General features: G+C 33.2%; 1 long non-coding RNA gene across 1 annotated transcript; it reads left to right on the top strand.

The window, feature by feature from the left end:
* The first annotated feature begins 3382 nt into the window (after window positions 1-3382).
* On the top strand, window positions 3383-4982 carry LOC120353594. The gene is made up of 2 exons (XR_005572489.1): window positions 3383-3618; window positions 4854-4982. It is a non-coding gene; the product is annotated as an uncharacterized LOC120353594 (long non-coding RNA).
* Window positions 4983-11937: the final 6955 nt, after the last annotated feature.

The raw sequence follows: 11937 nt of genomic DNA on the forward strand, positions 1-11937 counted from the left end.
AATTGCATTCAATGAGTCACGCAATCAATAGTCTACACAGCTGCTGATTTCTTTCCCAAGTTACATTGAGATATGCGTCATGGCATGCAATTTATTATAATCCACTCGACAGCTGATTTATGATGAATAATTCTATAGTCTGATTTTTACTCTAATATATTGGCGTACGAGGGAGGCGCCTTTTTCCTTTTATACTATCCTTGAAATTTCCAAAAACCTTGTATATATATAGACTACGTCGACGCGCAATTTGAAAAGGAACATCTGTCAAATTGCATGAAAATCTATTACCGCGTTTCGCCGTAAATGCGCAACATATAAACATTTAAACATAAAGAGAAATGCCAAACCGTCGACTTGAATCTTAGACCTTACTTCGCTCGGTCAATTAATAGACCTGCAGTTTTACTTATGCTAGGATCGAAATTTCAGGTGGGTTCCCAACCACGGAGACGTGATTATGCAGCTCATAATTTTCTGTTAGCTGAGCTGGCCTATGAGATCCTACGTTTATTCATTTATTCAACGATGATTTTTTAATCGATTATATTAATCGAACAACAGCTGTTTCTCTTCAAGTTACATTGATATATTAAATTGATTGCGTCATTGCATGCAATTTATAATCCTCTCGACAGCTGATCTATGATGAATAATATTCTAGTCTGATTTTTACTCTAATATATTGGCGTATGAAGGAAGCGCCTTTTTCCTTTTATATTATCCTTGAAATGCAAAATTTCCAAAAGCCTTGTATATACGTCGACCCGCAATTTAAAAAGGAACATACCTGTCAAATTTCATGAAAATCTATTACCGCGTTTCGCCGTAAATGCGAAGGAACATAATTATAAACATAAAGAGAAATGCAAAACCGTCGACTTAAATCTTAGACCTCACTTTGCTCGGTCAATTATGTTCCTATATATTTTTATTATATATTATTTACTACATCTATATAGGCCTATTGCTATACAGAATATACAAGCACACTATATTCAAATTGCTATACAGTCGAGCCTCTCTATAACAAGCCACCACTTAATAAATTCTTCTAAGCAACAAATATTTTTACCTTGTCCCATGACATTTCAGAATTTCGGCTGCTTATTTTCTTCTATAACGAATTTTGGACCTCTCAACTACAAAGTTATCTCTCTTCACTTCAACATACAAGATGTAGTGTGTATAAGAAGCCAACAGTCAGAATTGTTTAGTTTCAGCAGAAAGGTCAATAAACTAAAAATAATGACAAGTTCAGGTAGGAAGAAGATAGGATGGTAAACAGTGTATAGAGTTTGAAACACATGTCGGAAATTGAATGCAAGTTACTGGAAATAGAATTCCAAGACCTTGTCATTTGTAGACCAGGTAGGTAAACGACTGGACTTCCCCATTCTTGCTTTTGTCACAAATTTCAATCCTTTGAACTGACTATGATGATGATGGCTTTGACGAACCTGTGGAGAAAAATCCGTCAGATCAAGAAGTTCTTGAAGCTTGCAAAATTATCAGGCAAGGACTAAAACTCGAAAATAATGTACCAGACAACATGTTCGACTGTTCGAATAGATGTGAGTCGTTTATTGAACATTATGTTTCATTCAAATGCAAAATTCAACTGAAAATTACTCTCTTTTTCAAATAAAACACTAAAAAAGGAAAGTTGAGTTATTATAGTATTTATACTGTATTTATTGCCAAAATTACCGTAGTTTGTGTTCAACCGCCATGATACATAAGATCGTGGCAGTTTTCTTGACAGAACAACCTCTCAATAACGAATATCTCTCTGCAGCGAATTTTTTCTCGGGATAATCGACTTCGTTATACAGAGGTTCGACTGTATATATATTGGAAAATTGGAATATCCAATTTTGTTATGGAATCAATCTTTCCCTAATCTTGAAATAAGTCAAGGAATTAAAACGGAATACTCAGCTATAACAGAACAGCTATTTTTGACAAATAAAGAGATAATTATGCTGACGGGAAATAGCTATACACTATGTATTTTTTCATAAATTTCAGTAGTCTAATTTGTCAAAAACAAACCTAAACCAATACTAAACTAACAATCTACACAGTTTTTAACCCATTCCATTGAGTATTGAGGTCTGTGGCTGGGGTGTGAAGCTGGCCCGGACGAAAATTTGAAACTTCCAAATTAGGTATTTAGAAATCTAAACAAACGTCAAATTTGTCAAAAAAACCTAAACTAACGCTAAACTAACGATCTACACTATTTTCAACTAATTTTATGAAAATTTCCGGGCTAGTGTGAAGTTCACCCGGAAAATTTGAAACTTTCAAATTTGGTACAGTATTTAGAAACCTAAACAAACGTCAAATTTGTCAAAACAAACCTAAACTAACGCTAAACTAACGACTAATAACATTTTCATTGAGAGGGCTAACATCATCCGGGCCAACTTCACAGACGTGAAGATAGCAGAGGATATACGTAATATAATGATACAATAAACAATCTATAGATTACTCACTCGATTTTCCTCGCTGGAGTGGCTTATCGAGTCTTAAGATTACATCTAGTGATGTGAAATTCCCAGGAATTTAAGATCGAGGAAATATTCCCAGGGAAGTGGTTGCTACTTGCTAAACTAGGTGACAATTTAACAATGATGATAATCTGTGCATTTGAATGAACGAATCCACTAAAAGCTCCCAAACAATCAAGGATTGAAATAGAGATTTATTGATATCAGTATAATTTCAATAAATATTATAGAAGAGAATAAACACCCCCTCAGTTTACATGGGTGCGCAGCCGTGGTATAGACTGCAAGAATGTCTATCGAACCACATGTATTCTTATATATTTATTTTTTTTTTTGGAAAATCAAACACAGGACCATTAAAAATTAAAATTAAGCAAAGGAGATCAGAATAATAGTGGATGATGAAGTAATAATTTATTTTTGTCAAAGATTTACCTTTAAACTCATAGGCTTAAAATTACTAAAATTCATTGGCAAACAAGTATAGATCCCCACTGATAGTTCATGTCCATCTTATCTTAAACTCCTATATTATAAATTGACAATTGATTATTGTTTACAAATCACTAACGTACCGTACTAAACATGCAACAAATTGATAATAATAATATTATTATTATTATAATTAGGTATTTGATTTGAATGAAACAAATGTGTATTCTAAAATAATTCAGCTTGCGTTCACGCCAATTTAAATTTGCACTTGATCAAATACACAGCTGCAAGATCAATAAAAAGTGGTTCAACTGATGAGAGCACAGCAGTTATTTCAAGTCCTTTGACATTTGCAATTGTTAAAAATTTTCTTGTAATATGCTTTGAATTAATTGCTTTTTTGGAAGTCTCCAAACAATAGAGAAAACCTCTTATGATAATATCACTCGAGTTCATAGAGACATTGCAGTCAACCAACCAAGGGAAAACAAGATTACTCGCGATATCAAAAAGGCGATTCGTCGTTTAATCAACGGAGAAATAAGAATTACACACTTTCTGAGCGCAGTGGCCCATGGTGTCGAAAACATTGTCAATAGGCCACTGCCTCAGAATGAGTGGTTCCTTCTTGATATTGCTGGAGAGGATGAAGTGATGTGAGAAGGTAAGTGTCAGATTGGCGAGATAACCATTACAATCAATGGTCGACAGCCAAAAAGTTACATATTACTTGTACCTTGATTTTAGTATGTGGAAATTATCATTTATATTAAAGCGACAGAGTAATTTTTCATTTCAAATGGGATAACCAATGAATCCTAACGTAATATTATTCTTGTGAAATAAATATTTAGCTGTATCCATAATTTTTACCAACTCTGCACTAGTGACATCCTGGGTTGGAGAACTCACTCATGAACTGTTGTATTGTAATTTTTGAAACCCGCAAATTTTTATTATACAGAGTTGATTAAAATTATGAAAACAGCTAAATATTTTTTTTAGAAGAATTATTTGAAAGGAGGTTTCATTGGGGATCCTATTTGAAATGAAAAATTACTCTTTCGCTTTAACATCTTTTTCCCTCATATGAATCGAAATTCATTTTTTTTAATGAGAAGATGGTCATGTGATACATGATTTCAATACAGAGTTCCAAGAGAAAATCGCACATTGATATCTCAACCCGTATCAGTTTGTTGATGTAAAAGTTGCAAATTAGCGAGCTGAAATCATGTGTCAGCCCATGAAGGACTGTCTGTGTGACAGCTCCCAAATAGCCTCAGCTGATGTTATGAATGAATGAATGGAAAAACTATAGTAATTGCATGCAATGAATTCTTCAACTGGCTTAATGATAAATCACAACAAATGTTTTACTTGAGCAATTTCAATGTTATTTGTTATATCCTGAAAAAGGACGAAGGAGTCGGTAAATTTTGTTGGCCAACGAGCTTGAGCTGTAAAAAGAGTCGAAGAATATGTGTTCAAAATTTGAAGTTGATTGATCAAATCTTTCAAAAGTTATTGTTGAACATACACACGACGGACAACGACTTTGGCCTTGAGTTGAAAGTAAAAACTCGCTAATGCTCGATTAAATATTTTTTATGGATTCTATATGCATTTTCTAAATGCATTTTTATTGATTTGTATCACAGCCTACTATAGATTATCTAAAGTAAGCCATGTTTGAATGCATTTTCTATATGCATTTTAGTTTGATGTTACTATGATTATATAAATGTCCTAAATATTTATTGATAATCTACAGATGTGGTTCAATCAGTTTAAACATGTGATGATAAGATGTTAGGAACTCCTGACTCATAAACTAGGTAATATTACTGTTTTCATTCAAATAACTGATTAAAAAAAAATTAATTTTCATCTTTTCAGGTTGTCCGTATCTCCAGAAGAGGTTGTAAATATTAGGTGGATAGGAAATATTATTAGGATAGATCTGTAAATATTATAATGTATTAATATATAAATAAATAAATTGCAACTTGAAAATTATGTAGAATATCAAGACTTTTTATTTCTATCATTAAAAAAAAACACCTTGTGTGACTAATTTGTTTCAAATTTTCGATGTAGTGTTTTTTCCTCACATGAAAAATCACTGTTATTGGGTCTAGTCCAACAAGGAAAGTTCAGACTTGATCATTGTTGAAGCATTGTCCAGATGCTGCATTACAGATCTGACTCGACTAAATTTATAATGTACAGCAGACAGCATTGGAATATTCAAGAAATATATTGAGAGTCATAAGAAAATATGATTGGACTAATGTGAATAATAGTGCTTACTATTAAATTGATAAAATCTATCACTTTATTTTTTAATTACAACACAATATAATACAACTTGGATAAAATATAAAAATAGAAAATATAAATTAATGTTTAAATATAGATAGAAATACAAATCTCAGAAACCTTTTAAATTATTTTATCACAACTTAATTTGGACATTAATGCCATTTTCAAGTTTGAAAATGAATCGGAATGCTTCAGACTTGAAAATGGCATTTAATGTCCAAATCATGTAGTGATAAAATAATTTAAAAGGGTACTGAGATTTGTATTTCTATTCATATTACAAAAAGCCCTAAAGAAAAAGAGAAATAAGTGTTTATATGTGATTGAGAAACTACTAGACAAATAATTATTATGAAAGTTTGGGAATATGTTGTGTGAATAAGTCTCAAGTCTAGTAACACACACATCAATTTTTGAACTTACGATTTTATGCAATCCTAATAAATTTGATTAAATTGAACAAAATTTGACAAACATATATTATGATGTGATCATGAGTTTGTCAAGCTCCTGGTAGAGTTTATAAGGACGGCAAAAAATTGTTCATTCAAAAATTGATGTGTGTGTAGTTAGACTTTGGACGTTCGATAAAAATTAGTTAGAATTTTTATTGTACAACCAAACTTGAAGTAGCTTTTAGACACATCGATTTTATATCGTAGACGTGCATTTTCAATGATTTCCTCCAGCTGCTTGCCAGTAGTAACATATTGCCATTTAAAAGCCAAAACATAGCCTCCCACACATTTTCTCTTACCTTTGAACCAAATAAAATATAATTTATTAGGTCATGTTTATTTATGACTAGACTGCCTGTTTATCAGCCTGCAATGTAAACGCAATGCTGTGACAACGTCCCATGTTCATGAACATCACAATGTCCCACTTTTGTTTCAGTTTGTCTGGTAGGAATAGGCACTCGAAGATGAGAGATACTCCCTAAAGTAGGAACTTTGAATTTTACCCATTGAATAGTCAACATTGTAAATAAGGATATTTATTTAAAATAACTCTTATTCTTTTGAAATACAAAAGTTTTTTAAGTTGCCTGATTTGAAAAAAATGTCGTAATTAGTTTGTGTTTTATTTCTGGTTCAAAATTTTTCTTAATAACTCAATATTTTCAAGTTCTGAGAGTTTATTGAATGTCATCATTCTATTATATTCGGTTTTTAATCAAATCAAATTCAAAATTTCTGGATTGAAAAAAGGACTCAAATCAATTCATGAGGATAGCATAACCTATCATTTTTATTCATTCATAACTCTACCTTCATTGTATTATCATTCATCCCATCATCATCATCACCTAGGCTTAAAATACTTCTACAAAGTCGCCTTTGTAAAATAATAAATAAATTAACAGGATTGGCTCGTCAAGTGCTTCAAAGGTCTAGAAATCTTTCTAGTTTGATCATCGTATGACTTGTTTATCAATAATCACCTCGGTCGGTTCTTCTAAAGTTGCGTTTATACCAAAGTTATCAACAAAATGTTTATTTTTCCGTCCTTATAGATTCTATTACATTAAACGGATCTTGACAAACACCTAAGCACATCATTTGTATGATAAGTTACAGTATGTTCAATGTAATAGAATCTATAAGGAAGGAAAAATAAAAATTTTGTTAATAACTTTGGTGTAGACGCATCTTTAGCTAGGCACTGAAAAGCCTTCCAACGAATACCACCAAATAGTAGCAAAGCTGCCTTAAATATTACTAAGAATATTTATTATATGAATTATGGAATTATCTGATACTTTCATTAAACATAGGATGTCTAATCTGGCAAGTCGAGCAGTTTATTCAGAACCAGTTATTGCAGATTCGGCTCATAGTTTCCAATACATATGATTGACTCTTATTGGTAGAAATACTGTATATTTAACTTTGAATATAATATTTTTGCCCTTTTGAAAATGAATATTTCTACAAATTTTGAATTTTATTTGGGAAGCTTTCAATTGTAATTAAGAATTGTGAATTGTAATTGAGAAATAGTAAGATGTAAGTTACATGGAAGTTGTTAATTGAAGATTAGAAAATATTCCACTTGTCCAACTTCACATTCCATACTTGCATTCTTTGCATGAATTTTAATTCAGATTTAATTTTAATAAGATCAACTGGATTTTCAGCAGAAATTTCTTACTAACATATCTCATTACCGTATCTCAAATTGAATTCATACTTTCTCAAATACAATTCACTATTCTTAATATTACATGATGTGATAACTTCTAAAATACAAATGTCTATTCTCAATTATTAGGCTACAACAATAGATACTTTCTTGAATCAAATTTGAAAAGGTACCTATAGATTATCTCAAGTCTGGTAGCCTATAGGTAATACCTACACATTTATAATCAATTCAACCAGATTTTAGCGAATACTTAGCCGTGATAAAAAATAGCCATTTAATAACAATAATAATGCTTTTATTAAATCAAGAGCTTTTACAAACACAATTTTGTAATAATTTTGAGTCAATACAATATAAAATACCTTTAAATAATAACTTTTCCACTGAGTAAACTGAATTCCATTCAATCACAACAATGTATGAAAATGGATTGTCTGTTTCATTGTTAAATCATGACTAAGTGCCAAGAGCCGGTTAAATTTTAATTGTGATTAATTCCAGGAGAGCCAATCAGACAAACCGTATTATAAAAAATGCCTTCTCTGATTGGTTCTTGTGAAATTAATCATGGTTAGAATTTAGCCGGCTTCTGTGCAACTGACATTAATTAGAAGTTATTATTAATATAAAATATATCAATCGAATATGAGAAAAATAACATTGATTTAGAAAAAATCATCAGCCTGTAATAATTATTTTAGTAAAAATAGAATTGCTATCACCCGATTTCATTCTTTACCTATTTTTCGATTTTTTTTTAAATAATGCAATGTTTCCAAATACCGGTGACATAGCCTATTAAAATTACGCCAAAGATAAGGCTAAAATCAGCGTTTTGAAGTGCATTATCGTATTTCGAAAATTACACAAGGTACATCTAATTGAAATTTTGTAAAGTTTATAACAAGATAAGCAATGCAATTATTACTGATAAAAATGTACTGGAATAATAATGTATTAAGAAAGTAAAAACGGTGATTAGGTTAGTGATTAGTTTCCATAATAGGCCTACATTTTTTATTCACAATAAATTATTTTAAAAAGTTTATAACAAGATAAGCAATGCATTATTACTGATAAAAATGTACTGGAATAATAATGTATTAAGAAAGTAAAAACGGTGATTAGGTTAGTTTATTTATTTAGCGTATGGCAGTATACACAACACATTTATGATCACAAAATTCGAAAAAAAAAAAAAAAGAAAACAATAGAAAATTCATATATAAATCGAATGAAAATATCTTAGTCACTTTTGACCTGGAAATTAGAGGCATGCTTCCAGGGTATTTAAGTAGGCTATTGATGCTGGTTTAGCCACCAGGAAATCTTCATGTGCACCTGTGTATGCTGATCTGGGACATTCCTCCACTATGTGTCTCACAGTCTGGACTGCTCCACACTCACAGAAAGGGGAGTCAGCCTTCCCCCACTTATGCATCAGATAGGCACATCTACCATGATGAGTTCGTACCCTATTCAATGCCGACCATGTTTTACGAGGCAAATCGAAGCCTGGTGGCCTTTTGGTTACAAATGGGATGTCAATGTTCTGCTTTGCTGACCACGCTTGTTGCCAGGCCTCAGTTATACGGAAACCTGAATCTAAGGCTGTAATTGCCGTCCTAACCGGTGGCTTACGAGATTGCAGACGTCTCTGATTGGCATCTTGTATATCCTCATGTATTGGCAGGCTTCGATTTTCCTGTATCTTCTTGTACTCTCTAGTAAGGGCATTCATGCGTCGAAGATTTGGGGGTGGGATGTGACTCAACACCGGGAGCCATTCCACAGGGGTAGATTTTAGAACACCACCTATCATTCTCATTGAGTTATTTAGCTGAACATCAACCCTATGAACATGAGAGCTATTCATCCAGACTGGAGCACAGTACTCAGCAGCTGAAAAGACAAGGCTTAGGGCTGTAGAGCGTAATGTAGATGCTGAAGCTCCCCATGATGTTCCGCAAAGTTTTTGCATAATATTGTTTCGGGTTTTTAGTTTTTCTGCTGTCTTTGTTAGGTGCTCTTTGAATGAAGTGTCCTATCAAGTATCACGCCCAAATATTTTGGAGCCTTATTGTGTTTAAGGCTTCTATTCTCGAATTGAATTCTTAGCTCTCTGTTAGCTTCTCTATTGTTCAGGTGGAAGCATGCAACTTCTGTTTTACTGGCATTTGGTTGGAGACGCCATCTTCGAAAGTACCTACCCATCTCTCTCAAGTCATCTGTAAGAATTTCCTCTGACTCTTCAAATGATTTACACTGTGTCGATAATACCCAGTCATCAGCATAGCCATGTTTTCTAGTCAAGGTTTCTGGCATGTCAGCAATATACAGACTGAACAAGAGAGGGGCAAGAACTGAGCCCTGAGGCAGACCATTCTTAAGTTTCCTTTGTGAGCTTATATCAGATCCAATGATGACTTTGAAAGTTCTATCACTCAGCATATTATTCACAAGACGAGCTGTTATTTTACACTTGATCACTTTTAGGAGCTTATAGATCATACCTTCTCTCCAAACAGTGTCATAAGCTGCTGATAGATCGATAAAGGCAGCAGATGTTTTCAATTTCTTCTGGAAACCAGCTTCAATGCATGTTGTAAGTGATAGAACTTGATCAACACAGCTCCTGTTTGGTCTAAACCCAGCCTGCTCAACAGGTATGATTTCAAATATTTTCTGGCATACTCTATTATAGATTAGCCTCTCCAGTAGTTTATACACCACCGACAGTAATGCAATTGGTCTATAGTTTTTTGCTGAGTTTGCTGGTTTTCCTGGTTTCAAAATTGCTATAATCTTTGACTGCCTCAGCTCTTTGGGTACATTGCCAGTTTGCATAACATCAGTGAAGAATTTAGCCAGCCATACCTTTGCATATTTTCCACATTTAACTAGAAATTCTGGGTTTACACTATCAAATCCTGGTGCTTTTCCAGAAGCTACATGCTTGAGAGCTGATGCGATTTCTTCTGGGGTGAAAGGTAGACTGAATTCACTCTCTGTTGCCTGTCTCTTAAGTTGGCTCAGCTCATGTTTTATTTTGGTCGAGTGTTCTCTGTCCACTTGTGCTCTGGATGTTTCCACTATGTGAGATGCTATTGAGTTTGCAGAGACACCTGCTTTTTGTCTTTCCATGGGTGCTCCACTGCCCAATTTCCTTAGAAGAGTCCATGCTTGTCGACTTGAGGTTTGGAAGTTCATGTTCTCAACCACATTCATCCATTTCTGTTTTCTTTAGGTTGTTTTCATTAGGTTAGTGATTAGTTTCCATAATAGGCCTACATTTTTTATTCACAATAAATTATTTTAAGCTGCCGTACTACTAACAAAGAATTTACTTTATTATTGTAGCTACAATACATACGGCCTATCTAAATAAAAACTGAAATAGTCTTCTACATAATTTATTTTAGACCTTAATACAAATAAATGTAAAAATGATTCAAACTTTTCTATTAGCTAGCTCTACGTAACGTATTGTTTTAAATTATATTCATATAGGTATTTTAAGTTTTAAATCAGTTACCTTTGATTTGTAACTTGAAGTGAGTTCTAATAATAATAATAATTATAAAATGTATAACGCACTGTAAGCATGTAAGCACTAAGCAGTGTTAACATAAACATAACCTTTACTTTAAACCGTGAAGTGTAAAGTTTATACAGAGTGGAAACGTGGAACGATCCTATCGTTCAAGTCCACTCAAGTTTATTTTTGTCTACATTTTTGACTGTCGACCAGCTCTCCAGTTGAACAACTTATATCGACCCGCTGATGGCAGTCCGACTGTTCTTATGACGTCATAAGGACGGTCAGTTTACAGAACTGTCACTTTGCAGGACGGTCAGTTTGCAAGACGGTCAGTTTGTAGGACGGTCAATTTGCAGGTCGGTCAGTTTTTAGGTCGGTCAGATGGTATACACCCAATTCCGGCTAGCTGCAAGATATTTTGAGTTCCAGATATTCCCAATTCATGCGACCCGTTAGAAGTATAAATTAAAAATACCGCTATCCGGGTCTTTTGAATGGGTCGCGTCAGCGTCAGTGAACGAGACTGATCAACCCGGATCAGTAAAGTGATCCGAACTTTCCATCTCTACTAAAGTGAGGTCCACGTTATAAGGGCAGTGAAGAAAGATAGGAGAACAACGTTGTCGATCCTCTGTCTTGTCAATATCTTCCATAGATGGTACATACGGCTGATACAGGTTTATTGATATAATACTGTTCATTCTCGTTCAAAATAATCAATTATATTCAATTAAGCAAGGAATTATATTTTTCAATAATTTTCATAATCTAAGATTGAATATTTTGTAAATTCATTATTAATTCTACATTGTTAAAAGACAATCTGGCAACAGAACAAAACGAGAAAGAGTTGGTGCTATCCGCTTTGTTGAATGATAGACAAGGATAGCAATACCATTGCTAATCAAACACTGACATTTTAACGTGTACCTTTTGACATCATAAAATGGACATTTTTACGCATGCGTC

This window comes from Nilaparvata lugens, chromosome 11 (genome assembly GCF_014356525.2).
Source record: "Nilaparvata lugens isolate BPH chromosome 11, ASM1435652v1, whole genome shotgun sequence".
Lineage (NCBI taxonomy): Eukaryota > Metazoa > Arthropoda > Insecta > Hemiptera > Delphacidae > Nilaparvata > Nilaparvata lugens.